Source organism: Protopterus annectens, chromosome 3.part1 (genome assembly GCF_019279795.1).
Source record: "Protopterus annectens isolate FY-2018-M chromosome 3.part1, PAN1.0, whole genome shotgun sequence".
Lineage (NCBI taxonomy): Eukaryota > Metazoa > Chordata > Ceratodontiformes > Protopteridae > Protopterus > Protopterus annectens.
The window spans coordinates 500,980,490-501,006,622 of record NC_056732.1 but is presented as its reverse complement, the minus strand read 5'-3'; the positions used below and the strand labels follow the sequence as shown (position 1 = coordinate 501,006,622).

The following is a 26,133-nucleotide window of genomic DNA, read 5'->3' as shown; positions in this document are numbered from 1 at the left end:
TGGTATTTGCTTCCCACATGAAATACAATTATTAACTTTGTCGGACATCAGTCTGAGGCAAGAAAAGTTTCCCCAACGGGGTACTTAGCTTTCAAGAAGACTTCGGTTGCAAAATTTTTGTAATTTCAGGAGATGGCCGACCGGCACTTGCGAACTGCTTCTGCTTCGGGCACCGCGCGGCAAGAAAGACTGAAGAAAATGGCGTCGGCTGGTTCTTTTATACCCCTGTCGCACTGACGTCAGGGATGAAGCGACGACAACTGACGCAGGACCTAGACTTTGGAATTCGGCCGACTGAGGACCCGCCTGACGGCAGGAGAACCCATCTGTTATGACTGCAGCTGTATGCACGATGAACATCAGGTCTATCTTTGGGCTCCCCCATTTGTTTCTCAACATGTTGAATATCTTTGCTTCCTGTTTCCACTTGTGTGGGTCCATGAGATATTTGCTTAGCTTGTCTGCCAGTGTATTTAGCTTTCCTGGCAGAAATTGAGTCTGCAGGTGCACTTGGTGGCTCAAGGCTGTGTTCCAAAGAGCCAAAGCTAGTCTGCAGAGAGAGTATGAGTGGGTTCCCCCTGCTTGTTTATGTACCACATAACAGTGGTGTTGTCCGTCTTTACCATTAATTGTCCTGTTAGAATGTGGTCCTTGAAGGCTGTCAGAGCATTCTGTACAGGTAATATTTCTTTTTGATTGATATGCAGGTGCATTTGACTTGGGTTCCATTTGCCCTGAATGCACTTCCCTGCCAAGTGAGCCCCCCATGCATAGTCTGATGCATCTGTTGTTATCGTTTGGGCAGCAGGGGGTCGAGTGCATGGCAGTCCCTTGTTTTGGTGGTAGGCCTCTGCCCACCAAAGGAACTATCTGTAGGCAAGCTATGATAGGAATCATTGCTTCTAGATCTTGAGAATGTTGACACCATAGGCTTTTTAGATACCATTGTAGTTTCCTCATATGCAGTCTTGCATATGGAATTAGGAGAATGCAAGAGGCCATGAACCCCAAGGCTTGCAGTATTTCCCTTTCAGATAACAGGGTCTTTGTGGCCAGTAGTTTGAAGTAGGCTGTCAAATGAACGTGTTTCTTTTGCGTGAGGATAGCCATCTGGGAAGCTGTGTTCAAGCTTGGCCCCAGGAATACAATTTGTTAGCAAGGTACAAGATGCGATTTCTTTTCATTTATGGTGTACCCCAGAGAAGTTAGCAATTTTTGTACAAATGCCAGATGATTCAATAGTATGTCCTGGCTTTCTGCCTGAATTAGACAATCGTCCAGGTATATTTGAATACTTCGTTGCCTGCAAAATGCAATGACTGGAGCTAGGCACTTTGTGAATACCCTGGGCGCAGTAGATAAGCAAAAGGGCAGTGCAGAGAACTGATAGTGCATGAAGCCTGCTTTGAAACTTAAGTATCTTCTGCAAGATTCCCTGATTGGGATGTGTAGGGTAAGGCTTCCTTTAAATCCAGTGTTGCCAACCAGGCATCCTTGCCTTGCATAGGAAGCAACTGGTGAAGAGTTAGCTTCTTGAATTTTCGGATCACCAAAAATGTGTTTAGGATATAGAGAGGTCCAGGATAGGATGCCAGGAGTTGTCTTTTCTGTGCACCAGGAAAATTCTTGAGTATAAACCTTGTCCCCTTTCTTCTTCTGGGACAGTCTGAATAGCCCTGACACTTGAGAGAGAGAACTTGCTTTTGAGCCTCTGCCCACTGATTTGGGGTAGATCTGGCCAACCGTTTGGGGTTGGTAAAGTGTAAAAGTGGAATCTGTATCCTTGGGAAACTATATTTAAAACCCATCTGTCCTCGGTAATGAGTTCCCAATTTTTTGCCTGCAGGGCAATATTTCCCCCTAAAGGAGCAGTCAGTTGAGCAGGGCTTGGAAGTTTTAAAGTTAAGTCATTGAGACAGTTTACCATAGGGGGGAGTCTTACAACACCCTGCTTTGGAAGTGGGAGCCCCCCCACTGCTTAGTCCTGTGCGTACCTTGGGACTGAAACCTGGGTGTTCTGCTGGTTCTGGGTTTGGACTGAGAAGGCCTGGAAGAGGCAGGAAAGGACCAATTCTTAGAGGGCCAATGCCTACTAAATCTGGGAGGCTGTACTTGCAGGAAATCTTTAACAGTTTGCATAGATTTATTTTTTTCCTCCATCTTTTTAAGTACTTCTGCTTTGTTGCCAAACAGGCGGTCATGGTTTAAAGGAGCATCCAGCAATTTAGCTTTAACATGATCTGGCAAAGATTGCTCCTTAAGCCAAGCATGCCTTCTAAGTACAGACCCAGGGACAGCAGCCCTGCAAGATGCCGCTAGTGAATCAAAACCACATTGCAAAGTATGTTTTCCAACTTGTTCAGCAGAATGCATTAAATCCTGCAAATCTTTATTTTCAGCACAGTCAGGCATCAACATCATTTTCTGTTTAAGCAATCCAATATGATGCTACTGATATTTTAACATATGAAACTGGCAGTTTAAGGCCCTAATGGCCAAGGTTGAAGAAGTGTATACTTTCTTACCCCATCTTTCCAGTGCCCTGGAATCTCTATCGGGGGGTAGGATTTTTGGCAGTATTAGCCTTAATGCCCTTGGGTCCCTGTGAAATGGTCTCAGGAACCGCAGCAGGATTTTTAAAGAGGAACTTGTGAGAGTCAGGAACCCTGTAATATCCATCTGGTTTTCTGGGAGCAGGAGGTAGAGAGTCAGGGGCCAAGCTAGATTCCAAAAAGGCATCATCAACAATGTCCAATACAGGGGGGGATAGCTAAAGGCCTGTGTTGGGGCAGGCGTAAGAAATCCCTAAGCCTCTTTTTAGAGTGAGAGTAATCCTGGCTTTCCCAGCGAAAATGCTCCCTAAGAGTATGCAGGGTTTCACCAAGAGAGAAATCCTCTGGAGGGGAAGCAGAGGGAATAGAGTCCTCTGCATCAGAATCCTCATAGGTAGATAAGGGTAAATCCTGGTCATCAGAGGCAACAGAAATTTCAGAATCCTGATCAGAAGAATCATAAGCAAACTCAGTCCTAAGTCTCTTAGGGGGGAAGCTTGGCTTCCCCTGATTAAAGTAACAAGGTCTTCAGCCATTCTTATTTGTTTTTTAGGCATAGAAGCCTGACCATGCTTGTCTAGGTGTTGGTTTTCTAGGCATGGATCAAGTTTTAGGCCTTGAAGAAGAAGATAGCGTTGGTTTAATATGCAAGTCAGTAGGCCTGAATACACCCAATACACCCTCAGAATCCGGTACCTGCAACAGCGGCTCTGGACCCATCCAAGGCAGATACACCCGCAGGTTCCACAGTTGAAACATCTCGCGGCATACCGGACTCCGAATAGGTCTCAGTAGAGGCCTGCGAAAGCGCCTCAATGAGTACCAGCGAACTGGTGACTAGCTTAGGAGAAACATCGTCGGCAGCTTTGGACCTATGCAGTCTGTCTCGGCCTTTATCTTTGCGTTTTTTCGGAATGTCGGTAGTCGGGTGGCTTACCAAAGCCATATCTGGGTAATTGAACAGAGTACCAAAATATTTAGAAGCATAACTATATCTACAACAAATAGTTTGTTGTTTAAATAAGGCACAAAACCGACAGCGAGGTACATTGTGGTCAGGGCCTAGGCAAGGAATACAGTATGAATGAAAATCTTTATGAGGTATTTGCTTTCCACAAGAATTACAATTATTGACTTTTACTGACATCGGTTTAGAGCAAGAAAAAGTTTCCCCAAAGGAGTACTTAGCTTAGTTGAAGACTTCAGTTCTGAAACTCGAAAATGAAAATAAAATTTCACGAGTCGGCTGACCGGCACTTGCGAATGGCTTCTGCTTCGGGCACCGCACGGCAAGAAAAACTGATGTAATGGCGTTGGCTGCATGCTTTATACCCCTGACTACCTGATGTCACGGAAGATGAGACAGCAACCGATGCAGGACCCAAGACTTTGATAATCAGGTCGACTGAGGGCTACTCCAAGCAGATAACTCAAATGTGATGACCTGCAACAGTGAAACACGAAGAACATCCTACAATCTATGCTCTCTCTCTCATAAGCCAGTATATCTGGCACTGAGAAGGCTGTCAACACAAACACCACATCTACAAAACACACACCCACATATGCAGAGGTCCTCACCAAAAACATACCCAAAGAAAAGAGACCTCAGAGGCAAAAACATACACAACTCCACTGCCCACCACACCAAACATAGTCCACACACCTGTGTCTCACAGCCACTAAGTCCTAAACATAAACCCAACATATTAGTCATAGGAGACTCCATTCTGAGACACACAGATGTGCCCCTCACCAGGCTGGATAAGGAGAAAGTCATGGTTAGTTGTTTGGCAGGTGCCAGAATCCACCATATCACCCATGCACTCAAGTCTCTCAACAACAGGCACTGTTATAACTCTATCATAGTCCATGTTGGCGTGAATGACTTGAGACGTATATTCCTGGACTACAAGAAAGACATGATCGAGCTCACTGAATGTGTGTCCTGGGAAGGTATGTTCCTAGCCTTAAGCTGCATTTTACCGTCACCCAGACTGATGTTTCAATACAAACAGAAAATGACTAACAAGTGGCTGAGTTTCTGGTGTCATTCCAAGGGGATCCAGTACCTGACAGCCTGGAAAGACATGATCGACAGACCACGATGCTTTTCCAGAGATGGCCTGCATCTGCCTTCCTTGGACTTCAGGCTTCTATCTCCCCCATAGTACCTTTTTTAGGCAATGTCATGAGGTCAAAGCTACCAACACGAAAATTTCAACAAAAAGCTAATTAAAGGTCATGTTGCTAAATGCTAGGAGTCTAAACATGAAACTGCACTCTGCAAGCATTCTTAATCCTGGAAGACGCTGACATTTGTGCAGTCACAGAAATCTGGATCAAAGCTGCTGTGAGCACCCCAGCTATACAAGGTTACTCATCCTTTCATACATTCAGACCCCAAACCGTGGGCTGCAAAGCAAATAGAGGTGGAATTGCAACATATATTAAAGACAACTGGAAAGGCCACATAAATACCTCACTAAAAGAATCACAGGCCTAAAGAAGATGCCCTATACTGACCGTCTAAAAAAACTCCAACTATACTTTGTCGCATATCGTCTACTCAGAGGCGATATCTGCTTAACATACAGGGCCATTTCAAACCCAGAGCTGCTGGACATGCTACACTTAAAGAAATCCCAATCCCTCAGAGTTCCATGCTCCAGGGATCTAAACCTTGTCATCAAAATGAACAAAACATGCTGGAGGGATAGGTTCCTGACCCAGAGACTCTGCAGACTCTAGAATAGACTGCCCATACATGTCAAGCAGAGCGCCTCTTTGGCCCTCTTCAAAAGGAACCTTGATGACTGGATGTGAGATAGGAAATTCACCCCAGAAATCACGTCAGTCGCCCTGTTAGACAGGGGTCCAGGTAAGTAAATACTGTGGGAAGAAATAGCTAGGGAATTGTTATGGCTTGGCTTGTATAGGCCCTAGGGCCGATAGCCTAGTACCAACCTATGAACATACACACCTCCAGGCTGGTCAAACAGTATGATGCACAGGAAACACACACCAGGTGCAGTTAATCATTAACAAGACCACTATTCAAATCATAGCTAGCTACAGGCCCCCAAATTTGACTCAAGATGCCCACTCCTCCTATTTGGACCTCTTCAAACCTCTGAGGAAGAAATTCGAAAACGTATGTCCTTTGTGAAGCGTTATTAAAGAACTGTGATTCTACATCATTGATTCTGGTTTTTCATACAGTTATTCTGCTTTGTCGCATTTACCATTTCTTTATTGGAACTACTTCATTTGGAACTCTGTTTTGCTGCACTCATACCCTTATTTGGGTCTCAACGAGTGAGTTGTTGTGGTTGTTGTACCTCTTCAAATCTACCAGGATTCAGCCATTTACCCTAATCCTGGGCGACTAACTATCCAACCATAGATTGGAAGAAATACTCATCACAAAACACAAATGCCCAGAGATTCTTTGATTTCGTCAATGCAAATGCCTTGGATCAACTGGTCAATACCACAACAAGAGGTGATAATATCTTGGACTTGGTATTAACCAACATTAGTGATGCAGCAGTGGTTACTTCAGTGCCATCCTCCCTGGTAAAATCCGACTACAAAGTGGTCACTTTCGAAGTCACCATCCCTCCTGAACCCCCCCCCCCCCCCCCCAGCTAGGGTCAAACAAAAAATAATTCTCCAAAGCTGATTACAATCTCCTGAAGGAAGGTGTTAACAGCTTCACAGCCCCCTCCCCCTCCATAGGAACTGGTACATATGTCCAAACCTACACCAAAGTACTATACAAGCATTTATACAGCTGCATGAAATTAGGAATACCAGACAGAACAAAATCATCCTCCTCAAGGAAGAGTAAGCCAGTCTGGTGGACATCTACAATAAATAAGCTCTATAATAAAAGGAAAAAAATTACTGTCCAGGTCCAAGAAGGAGCAGGTGCCTAATTGGAAGCAATCTCTCCTTAGCCTGAACAAGCAAATAAGAGCAGAAATCCTCCAAAGCAAACTTAAAGTCCAAAATGGCCACAGCTACTAAAGACAATCATAAGGCCTTCTTCACATATGTCTTCAATCTCAAAGGAAACACTCACAGCTGCTCAGAACTGGTGGTCAAGGACATCACATACACAAACGCTGTAGATAGAGCCAACCTGCTGTTAGACAGCTTCAGTAAAAACTTCATCTCTCTGTCCTCCATCAATAAATCAGGACATCTCCAGCACCTGCCCCACTCCCCTTATTTCTAGGAAGCAAGTGCTCATTGCCCTCTCAAAGGCAAAAAAATACAGCCTCCATTGGACCTGATAACATCCCAGGCTGCATCCTACATGAACTCAGTCAGGAACTTGCAGCACCATTAGACACCCCATTCAACCAAAGCCTGAGTACTGGCTTCATCCCAACCAAGTGGAGGACAGCCGTTGCTATCCCTCTGCACAAAGGTGGAGTGTTCACCGATCCAGGAAATTATAGACCCATCAGCCTAACTACCCTGATCTGCAAGGCCATGGAATGGATTATGATGGACCTCATTAACAAGGACATTGGCGATCTCACACAGTTTGGTTTTGACAAGGGGAGGTCCATACCTGTTAAATATGGTCAACTTCTTTGAGACAATCACCAAAGCCGTGGATGAGGGGAAGATGGTACACACCGCCTACCTTGACCTGGCCAAAGCCTTCAATATTATTCCCCACTTGGGTATAATAGATAAACTCTCTCAACTAGGCATCAATCCGTATGTTACCAAATGGGTAGCAAACTGGCTCACTGACAGAACCCACCTAGTCAAAGGAGGGAAAAGTAGACCTGTAATGAGCGGTGTACCCCAGGGATCAGGCTTGGGGCTTCTGTTGTTTGGGATATACTTTTCTGAGGTGCAGGCCAAAACCAGTGGGCTATGGCTGACCAAGTTTGCAGATGACTGCAAGCAGGGCGATGTAATCTATTTCCCCAGTGATGTGGACATCTTCCAAGAGGGTCTCACCCAAATGAATGACTAGTGTCGGAAACATGGCCTTAAACTGAATGTCAAAAAATTTATCATCATCCCCTTTGGGGAGAGTGACATCCCTACAAATTATCACATTGATAACAAGGTCCTAAGCATGCAATCAGTGGTGAGGGATATGGGCACCCAGGTTGACAGCAAACTAACTTTTGACCACCATATTGCCTCCATTGTATGGAAAGCTTTCTACATGGCCCACCTCAATTAGTAAAGTTATCTCATCCATGGACAAGAAGGTCATAACATCCCTGTATTCTTCCCTTATAAGACCCATTATTGAGTACAATGCACCTTTCGGCATGTACCTCACAAAGCACATGCAACAGCTGGAGAGACCATAGAGGTTCCTCACCAGAAGAATCCAGGGCCTCAAACAACTACCCTAAACAGATAACCTAAAAGGCCTGTCCCTCTACTTAGTCTCATACAGACTCTTCAGAGGTGACCTCTGTCTGGCATACAATCTTAGACCCCATCTTGATAGAACTGCTGCATATCCAAGTCAAGCTCCACCCACATAACCTGCTTACGCAACATCAACATGGTCTGTGACATCAACAGGACTTGGTAGGACAAATTTGCGTCCCAGAGACCCCCCCCTTCTGCGGAATACGTTTTTAAGTGCAACCTGGACAATTGGATGGGGAACAGAAAATGTACCCTGGGATTCCACTTGTTTCCCTGCTGGACAGGGGCATTGGGTGCTGACTTGTCAGAACATGGGCTAAATTCTTGGCTAGGCTTGTAAGGGCCTCAGGGCCAATAGCCTAGTAACTTCCTATGAATGTATGAGATCTAAGGTTACCACCAACGCTTGTGGGAAAGGGGGGGGGGCAGGTTAAGATTCTGAATTCTGGGACCTTGAAAAAGTTAATGAGATTTGTTAAGATAAGAATGGGTTTCCAAGAACACCTTCCTTTCTAAGGTTGAGAAAGGTCTTGGGCACAACCTTGCTTTGGTCTTTGAAGGGTACTGGTTCTATTGCACCAAATAAAAGGAGCTGTTGAAGAATGGAAGAAAATAAGGTGAACTTCTTTCTTTGACAAAGGAGAGATCTCTACCAGCTTTGGCCTTTTTAATAAACAAAGACTAACTTTGGAAATGATATGCAAGAACCACTTGCTTTATGAGGTGCCCTTTAACTTTTGGAGTCATTCTGTGAGCTTTCGCACAGTCTTAGTATGGCTGAGGAAAGAAAGTATATGGAGCTGTGGTGAAGGTTTGGGAAAGGGTGCATGGGATGGAGGGGGAAAGGAAAATATGCAAGCAGTCATGATTGCTCCTCTTAGCTTAGGCTAAAAACTCATGGGGTTCTCCCTGATATTTTTTTGTCCCCTCACTGGCTTGTTTCTACTCTGACTACAGTAAGTAAGGGCCTGTCTTAGAGGGAAAGATTCTAGGATATCTGGGTATAGGAAATGGAAAGAGCTGCTTAAAATGCGGCACATTTTTACCCGTTTCCACCAACTTTCCAGAAACATCACACATTTTCTAAACAGCAATTCTTTATCTAGTGAGGCATCAAGAAGTTGCATTTTAACATCCCCTGAAAGGGGTACGTGTCACTTCACCTAAAACCCATTTCACCTAAACTCATTTCACTGAGACCAAATCACCTAAAGTTCATTTCACCTAAAGCTCATTTCACTGACAAGTAGTACTCTAATGTAATTGAAAAGTATATGTCCTTTTCCCCACTGTAGTGCGATCCTGGTGTTAGAATATATATTAAGGGGGGTGTGGGGGGCGTAGCCCCCCACCTAGTTGTCTTTTAACCAAATAATGTAAAACAAAACCAGACAACATGAAACCAAAATAAGTGGGGGGGGCTACACCCCCAATGTGGGGGGCTGCACCCCCCCTTCCCCACACACACACCCCTTAATATATATATACTAACTCCAGGATCACACTACAGTGGGGAAAAGGACATAAACCTTTGACTTGCCTTATTGTACTACTTGTCAGTAAAATGTGTTTTAGGGGAAATGAACTTTAGGTGATTTGGTCTCACTGAAATGAGTTGAGGTGAAATGTGTTTTAGGTGAAGAAGTGACACGTACCCCCTGAAAGGGGTTACAGACTCGGCCAAATATGGCTTCTGATAATAGAACCCATAGCTGCTGCCTAGGATGCTGTATCAATTGCATCATTACAACACCTAAGTGCCTGTTTTGTCATCTATCTGTGTGAGCGAGTGAAATTAATTTTGTTCTACATCAGGCACCTGTCTGAGCTGTGCCAGCAGATCTGAGAGAGTAGTTTAATAACTTGTGTCTGACAATGAATTGCTCTGAAGACTACAACGGCAGATGTGTTGATCTTCAAAATTGATCTAGAACTCTGCCTTTCTTGTCATTTTTGAGAATAATGGAAGAGGAAGCAATGTGAACCCCTTCACTGAAGCCACAAACACTGCATCCGAATCAGCCACAGGATTCTTGTATAAAGACTTGACAGTATAAAATCTATCTGGTTTAAGAGCAGGGAGCTGGGTGTTTGGTTCCTTAAAGGCTGTAAGGGAGGCAACAACCTTACAGATCCTCCAAATTGGGGGGAACAGCCACAGGTTTAGGTGCATCCATGTTAAGCAAAACTAAACATGTGCCCACTCCTACAGCTATTCAGCCTTAATTTAGCCACTGGTTTTCTCCCCAAGATACAGTGCACAGCAACTGTGATGTCACTTCACAAGGGCAGCTCCACCATGGATTCCAGAAACTACAGACCCTTTAGCTTGTTGAACTTCATCTGCAACACAATGGAACTGGTCATAACTAACATGATAAAACTATGATATTAAAATTTTTATAATACCAGCAGTTTGGCTTTAAGGGTATATTCTATCTAATTAATCTGGTAACGTTTTTGATTTTGAGAGAAACAAATCAGCCATTGACAGTGGTCATGCTGTCCATATAGCACATCTTGACCTCGAAGCATTTGATACCGTACCACATACTAAAATAATGAACAAGCTAAATGTGCTCCAAATTTATGCATATATGTAGTTAGGTGGATAGCAAATTGATTGATGGGAGAGAACTTGCACAATAAGGGTGATACGAGTTTCTCCACAGAGCATTAAGGTAACCAGTGGTGTCATTCAGGGATCCATACTTGAGTCACTGCTATTCAGCGGACACTTTTCTGATCTGCAAATCAAAAACAGGGATCGCTAGCTGACCAAGTATGTAAATGACTGTAAACTGGATATCATCATCAAATCCTTTTCTATCAAGCAGAAGCTATAACAAATAGACATGTTAATAGCTGGTGCACAGAAAATGGGGTAAAAGAAAAATTAACACAAGCACTCAGGTCACTTCAAGGCAAGTACAAATATGACTCAGTCATTGTCCATGCTGGTGTGAATGACCTGAGACGTACCTCCCTGGACTACATGAAAAGAGACAGAGGAGCTCTCTGAGCATGTGGCCCAGGCCGGTATGACCCTGACCTTGAGTAGCATCTTACCCTCACCAAGAATGATGCCACAATATGAAGACAAGATGATCAATTTCAACAATTGGCTTAAGTATTGGTGTCATTCCAAGGATCAATGCCTGTCAGCCTGGGATGACATGCTCGACAAGCCACGATGCTTCGCTAGGGACGGCTTGCACCTGTCACCCCTGGGCTTTTGGATATTGGCAAAGGCTCTTGCTACCCCCATAGTACCTTTTTAGGCAAGGCTCAAAAGACAAACCCACCTCCATAGGTATCACAAGGGATAAGAAACTAAGAGTAATGCTACTCAACGCCAGAAGTCTAAACCTCAAGATGCATGCACTCGAAACTCTCCTTAGCATGGAGAACATCGATATCTGTGCAGTAACAGAAACCTGGCTCAAAGCTCCCGAGAGCACCCCAGCACTGCCAGGTTATACCTCATACCATGCTTTTCGGCCCCAAAACTTGGACCGAACCAGAAAAGGAGGGGGAGTATCAATATTCGTCAAAGATACCCACACCTCCAGGTTGGTGGCACAGCACGAAGCATCAGAGACTATCCATGTGCAACTAACAGTGGGTAAAACTGCCTTCCAGTTTATAGCCTGCTACAGACCACCCTCCCAAACCCAGGAACCCAACTCGGCCTTCCTGAGAACACTGGAAAATATGAAGGTCTCTCCAAACACCATTATATTGGGCGACTTCAAGTATCCAAACAGACTGGGAGCATTACTCTAGCTCCAACACCCTAGCTCAAAGGTTCCTAGAATTTATAAACTCAAACGCTATGGAACAACTTGTTACCACTCCCACAAGAGGGGAAAACATACTGGACCTGATCATCACCAACATGGGGACTCTATGCTCCAGACCAGAAGTGTATCCCTCACTGGTAAGATCAGACCATAAACTAATCTCACTGGATATTCACATTCCGACCCACCCCCTGCCCAGAAAACCACAGTGAAAAACTTCTCTAAAGCAAATTTCACACTCCTCAAAACCAAGGTGGAATCCTTCAAAGCCCCCGGGCCTGTGGAAAATACGGCCCAGACCACAGAATCCTTTATAAACGCATTCTATGAACACCTTCAGGAATGCATGGATCATGCAATCCCAAACAGAACCAAGACCCAATCCTCCAAAGGCAGACGTCCTGTCTAGTGGACCCCAGCCATAAACAAACTATACAATAGAAGGAGGAAGCTACTACATGATAGAGCAAAATCCCAAAAAGGGAAGGCATCTCTGATCAGTGTTAGCAAAAAACTACGGGCACTCATAAAATCGTCTAAGGCCAGCTTCGAGAGAAAAATTGCACAGGACACTAAGGATAATCACAAGGCTTTCTTTAGTTATGTTAGGAACCTGGGTGGGAATTCCCAGATATGCTCAGACTTGGTCCAAAATGACAAAAAATACACCGAACCCACAGACATTGCCAACATCCTAGCTGACAGGTTCAGTGCAAACCCCCCCCTCCCCACCAAAAGGGCAAATATCTATCCCAGCAGAGTGCTGCCCCCCTGACATCTCAGATGCTCAGGTAAGAGCCACCCTCTCCAAAGCAAAAAACACAGCATCAATGGGACCAGACGGTGTCCCGGGCTGCGTCCTACATGAACTCCAAGAAGAGCTAAACCCAAACATAAAACTACTGTTCAATCTCAGTCTTACCATAGGATATGTACCCAAAGAGTGGCGTACAGCAACAGTGGTCCCTCTCCACAAAGGTGGTGCCTCAACGGATCCTGGAAACTATCGCCCCATAAGCCTGACTAGCTTGGTCTGCAAAGCTATGGAAAGGATCATCATGGACCTCATAAAAAAAGATATTGGGGACCTACAGACACTGGATCCTACCCAGTTTGGCTTTAAGGGCAGATCCTGCCTCTTAAACCTGGTCGATTTCTTTGAAACAGTTACCAAGGCCATTGACGAGGGGAAGGTGGTCCACACAGCCTACCTGGACCTCGCAAAAGCCTTCAATACAATACCCCACTCGGGCATTATAGATAAGCTCACCAGCTTAAATATAAACCCCTATGTCACTAGATGGGTTGCAAACTGGTTCAAGGACAGAACCCACATGGTTAGAATTGCTGGAGCCATGTCAGATTCCAAGCCAGTTACAAGTGGCATCCCACAAGGCTCAGTCCTGGGACCTCTCCTGTTCGGTATATATTTCTCGGAGGTACAGGCCAACACGGAAGGACTGTGGCTGACCAAGTTCGGAGATGACTGCAAACTGGGTGCTATAATCGACTCTCCAGCCGACACAAGCATCCTCCAAAAGGGCCTCATAGAAACAGACAACTGGTGCCAGAGCCATGGCCTCAAGCTAAACGCCAAGAAGTGTATAGTCATCCCCTTTGGCAAAAACAAAGTGCCCACAAATTACCACATAGGTTGTAATCCATTAAGTACGGAAGAAGTAATTAGGGACTTGGGGACCCAAGTTGATAGCAATCTCTCATTTGACAACCACGTGGCCAAAGTGGTTAGAAAAACATTTTATATAGCCCACCTAATCATGAAGGGATTCACATCTAGATCAGGGGAGGTCATCGTGCCTCTTTACTCATCCCTCATCAGGCCCATAATTGAGTACAATGCCCCTTTTGGGATGTACCTTACCAGACACCTGCAGCAACTGAAAAGACCCCAAACGTACCTCACCAAGAGGATCAAAGGGCTCAAACAGATGCCATATGCTGCCCAGTTAAAGAAACTCCAGCTCTACTCAGTGGCATACCGCCTGCTCAGAGGCGATCTGTGCCTGACGTATAAAGCCATGTCCAACCCGGAATTAATGGACATACTGCACCTCAGAAAATCCAAATCCCATCGAGCTACGCTCGAGACTTGAACCTCAGCACTGAAATAAAAAGGACATGCTGGAGGGACAGATTCATAACCCAGAGGCTCCCTTCACTCTGGAATAAAATCCCAGTCCAGGTTAGGCAGAGTCCCTCATTGACTCCCTTCAAGAGGAATCTTGATGAGTGGATGGGAGATCGTAGGTTTACCCCGGGTATCACTTCTGTGTCAGTGTTAGACAGAGGCACAGTATACTAACCTCGAAAAAGGGCATAGCAAAATTAATTTAAAATGGGTAGCGAAAGCCAAACACACTCTGGCTAGGCTTATAAATGCCCTAGGGCAGATAGCCTAGTATGAACCTATAAAAGTGCAATACCGATGCATTTGATAAACAATCCCTCAACCCAGCTTATAGTGCAGACAATATCCCATTCCAAAATGAAGATGTTGTGAATGACTTGATATATGGGTAGATAATCCCCACTGTAAAATGAAGATGTCATGAGTGGCCTTGGAACATGGGTAAATAACTCCCACTTCTTTGACCATCAAGTTACAAAAGAACTGATCTGATCATAAAAGATACCTCTGTTAGATCCAGACAAGTCCTTAACACTCCATATTTTGCACTGATCAGACTAATTATAGAAAACAATGTCCCCTTTAGCATGCATCTTACTAGACAGATCAGGCAGTTGGAGAACCTCCAGAAACTTCTAACAAAAGGAATAACGGCCTAAAAGACTTGAACTACCAGTAGGGGCTCAAAGTTCTGCCCCTATAAATTTAGTGTCCTATAAACTCCTTAGAGACCATGTGTGCCAAACTTTTTGGGCCACTAGGGGCCTATCAATCCAAGATCTCTCATACCTTCACTAGCAAGCAGTCCAGTGAACCCTAGGACCAGAAATCTTAACCTTATTCAGCAAATAAACAAATCATGGTGACGAGAGAGAGACAGACAGAACCCTTCTCCAAAACAAATCCAGGTCAAGCAACGTGGCACATTATTTTTTTTATTAAGGGTTGAGATTACTGGATGAGTATTCACAAATTCACTCTCAGCATGACTGCCCAATCTCTCCTTGAAAAAGGAGGAATGGTCAAATGGTGGGTACTGGCAAGGTGTAAATTGCCTCACAGCCCAGTTGCCCTGTATTTTCTATGATAGTATGAAATTATCTTTTCTTTCTCTATGTTGCCACCCTTTGAAGTGCGCTTCATTCTATCAAGAGTCTCTTCAAATGAGATTTCTTATGGGAAACAGAGGAAATAAGCTATGATACATGCACACAACGCCCTACGGGAAAATAGTAATCCCCATCTTGCCACTCATTATCAGAGGAAACAGTTTCTACATTTTCAGGAAAGTGGTCGCTCCTCATTTTAGCACAAGAGTCTCCGGATGTAGATGCAGGCTTTGTAAGACTTGCAGAAAACCTTCAGCCAAACTGAGGTAATGTTCAATGAGGATCTGACTGGAACACTAATACAGGAAAGAATTCATCTGATGTATGGAACACAGACTTCTGCAAGGAATCTGACTTGGTAATTTATATGTCACCCTTTGGGTTCTTGTATAGATGTCAACTTTGGAAAATCTCAGGATGGGACTGATTGACTTGAAACTCAGGGCTAATGGATTCATCCTTTAGTGATGATAGTAGATAACCCAGCCTATCATTCAGAAATTGTAAACCATACTTCAGCAACGGGCACCTGGAAATAAGTGTCTGACCTGGAGCTTATCCCTGGTCATAGGCTTGGTAGAACAAGCTCTGTTCCTCTCACATGATTATTTTCAAAAGGACTTTGCTAAAGGAGCCAGGAAAATCAGATGTACAGTCCAGTAGCTGTGAAAGCATCTTCCTTGAGCCATAACAGGACATTGAGTGCCATAGTCATGTCACCCATGTCCCCCTCTACATGTTCCTTAAGATGCTTCTTTTTAAGGCAGGACGTCAGAGGCTGAAGACATGCCTAAGCACACAATGCTGGACTGAATGAAGGTCTTGAGCTACTTCGTGTACAAATAATTCTGTAAGAAATACTGCCTACATCCTAATGTTTTAGGTGTGAATACCGGCATGCCCTAGAACCCTCAATGCTGTGCCCTGGGCCTAGACAATAAACATTGATTGTGAAAGTCTTTGACAGGAATCTGACTACCTTGAAAAGCTCTTGGCCTTTATACATACCAACGCATGTCCAACATCTGGCTAGCCAAGCAAGAATACTATAACCAGAAAAATGCAGGAGATAAAGAAGTCCCCTAGTAGGATTCTTGTCTGTCCTGAGCTCTGGAACAAGCTGTACCATGATGGGATATGGATAGCAATGATGTGTTGCATACTATGTGAGCTGCAGTAAAAACAGATCGAATAATGGTGTGAGGAAACAAAGTTTTTCAACTGGAGACTTCCTGACTTCCCAGAGGGGTGGGCATCTGTCACACCTGGAAAGGCTCAGGCAGTGAGCTCTGGAATACAGACCAAATATCTTGGCCTCCTGCAGCTGAAGTCCCAGTTGTCAAGACTATTCCAACAGTGATGTAAACAAATATCATTTACTTATAATGAAATATAATAAAAATATTGGTTGTACTTGATTTATTACAGAGACACTGTTCAGCATTCTAATGAAACAGAATTAAAAGCACTTTAATATGCTGAGTTTAGACTGACGTTAACATTTACCTTTAGTAAACAAATGGCCTTTTTGAGATCTCAATACTCATTATAAGGGGGCATCATATTTATTTCCATTAAAAAATAGAAAAGAAACATTTTGAAATCAAACTTTAAAGAATAAATTAAAATGCATCTGAAGACAAAAGAATGTTATGTCATTTCAAGAAAAACTGTTAGACATATACACATGGGGGTACCCAAATAAAATGGTGCGGTAACCAGTCCAAGTAGGCAATATAAGGGAGTATGGTATGAGGCATCTTCCTACAAGCAGAATGGCTAACGGTGAACAGAAAAATAATGGGATAATACTTCTTATTACAGGATATTGTTCTGATGTTAAATAAATATTAAATATTTTTGAGAAATGCTGATTAGCTTTATTATCAAACAAAGTTAAAGAAATTGCACGTTTAAAACAGAATCATGCATATAAAAGATGTGCTACTATAAAAGAACCTTGTATGAAAAGCATGATGTGACAATGGATGGAACATACAGATCTGGACATTGCTATAAATGTCAGTATACTGTCAAAGGACCAAAGTTTAGACATCCTGAAACAAGACAAAAGTTTCATTTTAAATGTTTTGTACATGTCAGAAGAATTACTTTGCACACGGCAGATGAATTACTTGTTACATCTAGCATGCTGCTGCTGTGTTGGTTCTTATGCATGTAAGATGAGCACTTCACCCCCTGGAGAACACGGGAATACCTTCTAGACATTTTTAAGAAAAACATTGGAATGCAGGGATCTATAATATTACACCATAATTTCCAAATTACTGGGAATTACTGTATTAACAAGTGATGATACAGGTGAAAACGTGCAATGGGGTATTAAAGAAATAATGAGGCAAAATAAAATAACAGTGCCATGTCCCACACATTTTCTATTATTCCTTGTTTAAAGAAACATGTTAATTTAATGAGTTAGTTGATGTGACTGGGATATTATAAATACATGAAATGCTGTAACTTACACTTGTTCATTTTGGTTTTAAAGTTTATTTTATTCGAGGGAAAAAGCCTGGTTATGCAAAACATATACTGGGTTATAACAAGCTGTTATACTGAACAAGTATCGTTTACATGCATTACAGGCTACTTCAGTGTCATGTTGATTAGATTTGGAAGCTAAAAACTGACATGGTGTAATGGATTGACACTCGACTTTTTAGTCTTCATGCAGTTCAGAATTCCTCCTCAGTATGTAAGAAAGGTGCTGTGCGGTGGTGCAGTGGTAGCGTTGTTGCCTCACAACAAGAGGTTCTCCCGTTCGATTCTCGGCTGGAGTGTGGGGAGTGCCTTCTGTGTGGAGTCTGCATGTCCTCCCCACGGTTGGGTGGGCGTTCGAAAGACATGAGTAAATGGGCGTGCCTTCGTTGAAGGTTGAATGTCGAGCTGGCACCTCGGCGTTCGTGAAAATCTACTGCCAATCATTAGCGAACCGGAGTTCCGCTGTGGCGACCCCTAACCGTGAAAAGCCGAAAGACAACAACAACAACATGTAAGAAAGGTGCTGTTACTCCTTTCTGTTTCAAATCTGACATTTTCAGCTGTCTTCTAAATGTAGATACAAGGACACAAGCTACTCATTTGTCAAGTCTGTTCTCAGCATGTTTAAGCGAGTTGCATAGAGTTACTTCCTCACAGACACACTGTAGTATTAGTTTATCTATACAAAAACAATGCTGCGGGCACAACATGAAGTGCATTAAATAGATTCATGCCCCCAAAAAGCCAAACCATCAGGTTATGTAAAATGGTCATTAGTGGACTTTTCCCACTACTTTAACCAGTAGTTAAGCTGCCAAATTCAAATCACAGTTAAATGGACACTCCTTACGCAACATTAAGATGAGCTTCATAGCTCACAATGTTACAACCCATACTAACATGCTTACTGTTTCTAACTTGGCATGTGAATCATACAAGTTTCATGATTTCTGATAACAGCCTAAAGTTGAATATGAATATGATCAAAGAAAGGCTGTGGTATCATATTTCACACATCTGCAAACTCAGTGTTTCTGTAACTTCAAAGTTTGAGTGTGCGTGCAAGCATGTGCTGGGGATGCAGATTTCTGGGGTAAGCACTGCTTTCCTACAAAATGCTACATTTAAAGAGTTGCATTTCATCATAAAAGGAGAATACATGTACATCAAAGCAAGCGAGCAATATATATATATATATTTTCCACTTAAGTTTGGTGATCTTCAGATGAGAAGTTAAGATTTGTTTACATTTATTTATTTTATTTTGGATGCCGTGAAGCTTTCTGCCTTGACTCCAAAGACACAGCCATACTTCAGAAAAGTTATGAAATTTCATCAGGGTCAATAAAGTACACAGTCTTCAGCGTCTTTGATTGGAATTGGTTGTCAATTACATTGAGTCAAATCATGATTCTAATAGTATGCAATATTTTGAGTGCGATCACAGAACTGTGGGGTAAAAAAAACATTTCCTCTAACCTCCAAGGCAGCACGATTTTAGAGGCAGTATTATTTAGAGATGCAGAGACTCTATTTACTTTTTACAAAACTTCTTGCTTTTTATTATACTGTTAAAGCAAATGTTGATTGTTACAGATTTTTTTCTGTTTTCCAACGTGATGTAATTCTCTTTGCGATATTACTATGAATCCAAAGTCAGACCCAACCGTTGACTAGGTAAATAAATAACTGAATCCATTTTACACTATGCATTATACACATATATGAACTAGACAACAGATTAATTTACAAAAAGGAATCCCCATAAGAAAGGCCAATATGCAACCATCTCCAAAATGTACAGATGCCTATCTCAGATAACCAACCATGACTACAGCTCTCTACTTTTGTATGCATGGTGCTTTCAACCTGAAAACCTTAAATACGTAAAAAAAATAATTAAGCTAAGTTACATACTTTATGTAAACAAAATGTAGATAAACCTATTCTAATTACATTTAATATAAGTAGATTAAACAACATTTATTAATAATATTTCTAAACCTCTGTAGGTCCTTTTCACAAAAGGGTCATGGACTCATGGAAGAGACATCTGGAATGGGTGCTGCAGAGAATCCATAGACATTCAATAGGGCAATGGACAGGTGGGAAAAAAGGTTAAGAGGGATACTGGCATGAAGGAAATGTATCATGTTAAATGCACATAAAAGGACAGACCGGATAGCCTTACTGTCTCCCACTAAGCAAAAGCAGACTATTTTTAACGTACATATACCAGTCAGAGAGAGTAAACTGGATAGCAGTGGGAAGTGCTTAGCTGACGTTTATCTGAAAATATTTTACCACGAAGAACAATGAAATGTCTCTCTCTCTCTGCGAGATTCACAGTTATTGTCTGGAAAGTGCAAATTACCCTACAGTGATTATTAGGTGATTTCCACTTCTATGATTTGATGCTATTCATAGACATGAACAGACTGCATGTTATTAAACTGTACTTAAATAAAATTTGTATAACTATGAGCTACTCAGCTGTTCAGCTCCGCATCCAAACATTGTGCACTAGTAATTAACAGTAGTACCCAGCATACCACACAAAGGTATATTCCCTCCCTCCTTCAGACAGACAGAGAGACACACACACACACACACACACACACCTACCCATCATCACAGAGACACCAACAAAGTGACACGCACAAACACAATGACTTCACATACAAACACACACAACCTGCACACTTTACTTAACACAGCAGCCATCGGACAGACAGGCTATGCAGAGCTACTACAAAGTACGGGCTCAGCCTTGATCTGCCCTTCCCTGTCCAGACTCCTCACCCCCACCCACCCACACAAAGTCTTAAACATGTGCAGAGACAATGACATTCAAATTCATGCACACATTCAATCTACAAACAAGAAACCTCATTCACACCTGCCACAGGGCAGAACAGGTAGCTATCATCCAAGCGAGAGAGACACAGACACACAGTAATTTCCTTTTAATACTTAAAGAAACTTAAAAATCTAAAAAAAAAAATCTGAAAGGTTTATGCATATAATTTTAAAAATTATCTGAGTTAACTTTGTTTCCCCATGTACAGGCCTGAAGGGTAACCATTAACACAGACTCTCTTTTACTTTATGCAGGTATTTTCTAACAACCTGTCAGCATTACACCCAACTTCACCATGCACAACCCAGTACACACACCTGTAAGAGTCATAAGGATGAAAACTGCAAACCCTAACAGTCCAGTGATACTGCATCTACCTATGGTAATATTTTAGTAATAAATGACTCGACTGTCAGGCACACAGACACCACCCTCACCAGGCTGAGGGAAAAGAGGATAAAAGTTAACTATCTTTCTACAAACTCTTATGATCACTCTATCCTCACAAATATAATTCTGAACTTACAGTGGTTCATGTGGAGTTGAATGACCTTAGGTGCTCTACCCAGAGGGACATGCAGAAGGTTTATGACTGAGCTTGCTGTAAATGTGTACAACACAAGAAAGACACTGGTCTTGCTCAGTATTTTGGCATCACTCAGAATGAAAAACAAAATTAAAAGACAAGATAGCTGGCTTTCAGAATTGGCTATGTAGATGGTGTCATTCTAAGGTGATCCAGTATGTGTCACTTTGGTTGAGATGGAGGGCAAGCCTTCCTGCTTTGCCAGGGATGCTGTGCACCTGCTGCCCCCACTTTGCATTTTTTAGGCAGAAGTTGGACAATCTAAACTAGTAAATTCTAATTTAGAAAACATTTAAGTGGCTTTACCCAACATCAGGAGCGTTAAAAATGACCAAACCCGAGTCTCGCCTGTAACTTTTACACATTTATATATATTCAGTCAGACAGTGTCTCAAAGCATTGAAAGCACTACCTCTGTGCCTGGGTTTAGTGCCCATCACATATTCAGACATACTGGCAATTGTGGGCGTTTATCAGTATTTATCAGAGATGTCATCATCTCAACATCGATTCCTCCAAACACCAAATTTGACATCCTAGGTATTCAAATAACCCTGAACAAGACTAATTACACTTCATAGCTAGCTACAGAACACCCTCTATGTCTGAATATGATAGCCGTCTTACCAACTTAGCTGAAATCACTACTAAACCCAATATGTTCCTACTGGGGGACAACTTCCGTCCAACATTAACTGGCTAACCCACACTCATAATGGTTGGAATAACAAACATCTCATAGGTTCACATGTAGGTACTAGGCTATCGGCCCAAGGGCCTATGTAAGCCTAGCCAGCAAGGTTCCATAGCTTACGCCACCCAAGAAAGTTATTTTAAATGCCAATTCCCTTGCCCAAATGGTTAACCACCCTCTTAAGAGCTCCAATACCATTTTTTTTGTCCTCACGGATAAGTCCAAATTCTTGTACACCTCTACATGCATCACCTTTCCTTGTTAAAGCAGACGATAAATCAGTGAGCTTTCCCCTTAAAAAAATGGGGAACTTCTCTTGTAAATACCGGTGTGTTTAGGGACTTTTCAAAAGCAAGCCTTCGTCAGTTACTTGATGATACTGTTATCTTCCTTCAACAGATCCAATTGCAAAACATGCTCTCTATGCCTCCGTCTTCTACTCCCACTTATCTATATGGATAAGGCAGTCCCTTTCCACACCAAACATAATGAGAAAGTCAAAAAACAACTCCTCATGGTGCAATACCAGTTTAAATAAATTACATTAAAAAAAAAACACAATTACTTATTGCCTACATTAAGTGCTTAAGGGAAGCATTAAGAAACTCAAAATAGCCATTAAAACCACAAATAACTACAAAACTTTTTTCATTTTTCCCCCCAACTATATCAGGATGTGAAGAACTCAACCAATAATGTTAGGTGTTAGTTTGGAATAATGCTGCCCTCTCTGGCCAAAAGGAAATAGCTTATATCCTAGATTACAAACTTAGTTCAGTGTTTAGTTCATACACAGTTACAGCTTTTCCACAGCAACCACAGCTCCCAGGAACCTCTTTTAATTACTATGGAAGTGGTTCTCTAAGCCCTCACAAAAGCTAAGAAATCATTTGCGAGTTCTGATAATACGCCAGGCTGCCTGATTAAAAGTAACAAACAGAGCCTATCTGAACATCTACTTTACCTTTTTAATCTAGGGCTCTACACAGAATGCATTCCTGAAGTATGGAAAAAAAAGAAGTTATGTACTCACCATAACGTTCATTCAGAGTAGTTATACTTTTTTTCTGCAACGTGTGGGTATACAGATCCGAGCCGGCAACTTTTTTCTAGCATCTGCTCCAAGCTCCTCCCCTTACCCATAATGCCCTACCATCTCCTATCTTCCCTCAGATCGGGTTTGCTGCAACTAACAATATATGTGTAACTCAACCCAATAAATCAACCCTGAAAACAGGATAAGGTCTGGGGGAGGGAATGTTGCAGAAAAATGAAGTACAACTACTCAGATGGAACATTATGGTGAGTCATAACTTCTTTATCTTAAGTAGTTAACTTCATTTTATCTGCAACCTGTGGGACAGAGTCCCCAGCTACTCCGATCCTGGGAGGCCCTTATGGAAGGATATTCCTGAGCACCGCAGAGCCAAAGGATGCTCTACCCCTCGAAATCAGATCCAATTTGTAATGGGAAATGAAGGTATGTGAATAGGCCCATGTCGCTGCTGCACAAATATCATCCAAAGGTACCCTGGATCAAAAAGCAGCAGAAGTTGCCATGAACCTGGTAGAACGAGCCTTAACTATACCAGGAGGAGATGATCCTTTTGCTTTGTAGGCATGGGAATTGCAAAGAGTGATCCATCTGGCTAAAGTCACTTTAGAAATAGCTTTTCCCATAAACAGTTTGAAAAAAGAAACAAACAATTGGTCAGTCTTGCAGAAAGACTTTGTTCTATGAAGGTAAAAACGAAGTTGTCTATGAACATCTAACAAATGGAGTTTGTATTCACCTTTATTTTGGAAGTTGGGAAAGAAAATGGGCAGATTAATGAACTGGTTTATGTTTGCTTCAGATGCCACTTTAGGTAAGAAGGAAGGGTTAGTACAGAGGGAGACCCTATCCTTATGGAAGACCAAATACGGAAGCACGGCAGACAGAGCTTGAAGCTCAGAAACTTTCCTAGCCGAAGTGATGGCGACTAGGAAAGTGGTCTTCTAGGACAAAAATTTTAAGTCCACCGAAGCTGCAGGTTCAAAAGGAGGAGCCACCAATGCCTGTAAAACAAAAATAAGGTCCAAAGGAGGTACAGAATCCTTGACAGGGGGCCGTAACAGAAAAGTACCTTTAAGAAAAGCCTTACACAGCCTAGAGAAGGTTAAGGCCATGTTGTCTTCACCAACGTGAAAACTGGAAATGGCTGCCAATTGTACTTTCACTGTGGAGGAACTAGCTCCTTGCTGAAAGATACCAGACAGGAAGTACAACACCGCTGGAACAGGGGCTGTAAAGGGATCTATTTTTCTCTGTGAGGCCCAAATGGAAAAGCGCTTCCATTTACTGCAATAAAGTTTCCTAGTGGAGTCTTTAAGAGAGACCACCAGAATGGATTTTACCTGGGATAAAAGACCGGGGAGTCCTGGCAATTAACGGAACTGGAGCAACCAAGCTGTTAGCTTGGGGCTGCCCAGATCGGGCGGACGTGTCCCCGACGGATGGGAAATTAGATCTGGGCAGGGATCCAGAACCCACGAGGGAGCCAAGAGATGAGACCAAAGGAATGGGAACCAAACCTGACGAGGCCAGAACAGGACAATGAGGATCACTTTGCACCGTAGTCGGCAAGCTTTCTGAAGAAACTTCGGAATGAGAGGTAAAGGTGGATAAGCATACAGAAGCCCGGGGGGCCAAGCATGGACTAGAGCGTCTCTGGGGACTTCCCCTGGTGAGGGAATCAGAGCGAAGAACTCGCTGCAATTCACGTTGGAAGGAGATGCGAAGAGATCGCAGCAAGGCCAACCCCATGCAAGGAAAATCTCCTCCGCTACTGACTGTTTCAGAGACCACTCGTAAGGCATCTGTCCGCTAAAATGTTGGAGCGCCCCGGGATGTGCTTTGCTATCAGAAACCGACTGGTGGAAATCGCCCATTCCCTCACTCTCATGGCCTCGCGACATACAGGATAGGATATGGTTCCCCCTTGCTTGTTGATATACCAGACGACCAACATGTTGTCTGACTGAATTGCAATCAATCCGATAGGGAGCACTGTGTGAAAGGCTTCTAACGCTAAAAGCACTGCCCTCAGCTCTAGAACATTTATGTGCAAATTGGTCTCTGCCTGGGACCACGTGCCTTGGACTTTCCTTCCCAAACAGTGTTCCCCCCACCCGAGCTGGGAGGCGTCCGTGGTCACTGTGGTTTGGACTGGAGGTGACGCAAAGGGGCGTCCTTTTGATATCTCCAGTGAAGTTAACCACCAAAGAAGAGATGTCCTGCAGACGTGACTGATCTTGATCGGAAATTCCATGGGCAGGTCTAGCCAAGACCACTGAACAGCCGAAGAACCGGCATGTGAAGGCGCACATAAGGGAGAATAGATATGGTGGCAGCCATGGAGCCCAGAGCCTGGAGAACCTCGCTCGCCATTGAAGACTGGGAGTTCGCTATCTGAGCTATGTGGCACCTAAGATGTATTATCCTGCCTGGAGTTAGGAATACCTTCATCTGCAAAGTATCTAACCGTGCCCCAATGAAGTCTAGAACTTGTACTGGTTGCAAATGGGATTTGTGAACTTTGACTGTAATTCCCAGTAGCTCTGCTAACTGAATGAAATAATCTCGAGCCAGACACAATTGATGCTTGTTGGGTACAGCGAAGAGCCAGTCGTCCATGTATGGAAACACCCGAATACCCTGAAGCCTCAGGTGAGCCGCTACAACTGCCATTACCTTGGTGAACACCCTGGGGGCTGTGGTGAGACCAAAGGGTGGGGCTATGAACTGAAAATGACTGGCTCCCAGCCGGAAGCACAGAAACCTCCTGGAGCTTCTGTGTATTTTGATGTGGTAGTAAGCATACTGCAGGTCTAACTAGCACATCCAGTCGCACTCTCGGAGATAAGGTAGAATGGACTGTAGGGTGACCATCTGGAATTTCTGTTTGGCTACTGACAGGTTTAATGCTGACAGGTCTAGAATGGGCCTGAGGTCCCAGTCTTTTTTGGCACCAAAAAGAACCTTGAGTAGATGCCTAATCCGGACTGATCGGGGGGGACCTTTTTTGATGGCTCGTTTAAGAAGCAGCTTTGAAACCTCTAGAGCTGCGGCCTCCCTGTGAGCGGGTGGAACATCCAGGAGGTGTTTTCTAAAATCTGGAGGGGCAACGAAGGGAACAGAGTAACCTCTGGATATTATCTGAAGAACCCAGCGATCTGTCGTAATGGACTCCCAAGCCGCTGGGTGTAAGGACAATCATCCCCCGACTGCCTCCAGAGTAGGACAGTCGGGCAACCCCTCAGGGCTGCTGACCGGGTCTATTAGAGAAGGGTTCCCTAGACCCGAAATTCCTGGGACCCCCCCTCTACCTCTGGGTCGGCGTTGATCCTGTCCCCCTCTGCCTCTGGGGGAATAGCTGTCCTGAGAATCCCGGGAAAACTGAGATTTTTGGAACCACATC

General features: G+C 43.3%; 1 protein-coding gene across 1 annotated transcript in view; it reads right to left on the bottom strand.

Moving 5' to 3' along the window:
- The window catches only part of PHF20L1 (PHD finger protein 20 like 1), a 2,880,694-nt gene that overhangs the window by 1,701,629 nt on the left and 1,152,932 nt on the right, over window positions 1–26,133 (bottom strand). The window lies entirely within an intron of this gene.